The sequence below is a fragment of the Penaeus monodon genome, chromosome 29, assembly GCF_015228065.2.
Source record: "Penaeus monodon isolate SGIC_2016 chromosome 29, NSTDA_Pmon_1, whole genome shotgun sequence".
NCBI classification, from domain to species: domain Eukaryota; kingdom Metazoa; phylum Arthropoda; class Malacostraca; order Decapoda; family Penaeidae; genus Penaeus; species Penaeus monodon.
In genome coordinates, this window is record NC_051414.1 from 27163433 (window position 1) to 27164238 (window position 806).

The following is an 806-nucleotide window of genomic DNA, read 5'->3' on the forward strand; positions in this document are numbered from 1 at the left end:
TTTGACTATGATTCTTGCAAACTTAATGGCACATCACAAATGTGCCAAACGCATCTACCCCCCCCCCCCCTTCTCTCCACTGGCCGAGCGCGAATATATACAAAACAAACACGGGAAAAACGAATCCACGTGAATCCGGGTAACCAGATTAGACGAACGCACAGCCAACCGCGTTCTTCTATGACGGATTTGTAATCAATGTAATCCGGCTTTTGCGGCTTAAACTTATCTTTTTCAAACCTGACTGAATACACGATATTTGTTGAGCTAAAATAACCCTTTCTCATTCTATTTTTATCTTCAAGTAAAAAACAGTGCTTATAGCAAAAATTTGAAATATAAAAAACACTTATTTCCGTTTGTTTTTCAGTTGGAACAACATTTTGCAACACATTATACTACTTTTTAAAATCAAACGGAAGATAAGAAAAAACAGCAAAACCACCGGGTACCACAAAATCTTTTAAATGACTCTTAAAAGCTAAATATTATACCACATCAAAATCCTCTAAAAACACATTGAACACTGAAATACTAAACACTACTAAGATGAGGATGAAGTTCACGCCAACATTTCCTTAAGAAAACACATCAAGACTAAGTGGTTCAGTCACAGCCAACGAGTCCTTTTCAAAACATTGTTTCGAAACCGTTTTGAGAACTTTTTAAAAAAATGCCCAAAAGTATTTCGAAATTTTATTTTTTCGGTAAGAATGTTGAAAAATTTCAGATGCCCATTTCAATAAAAAAAAGGTCAAGAGGAAATTAAAAAACGTCTTTAATACGTGGGGTTTTTCATGATCAAT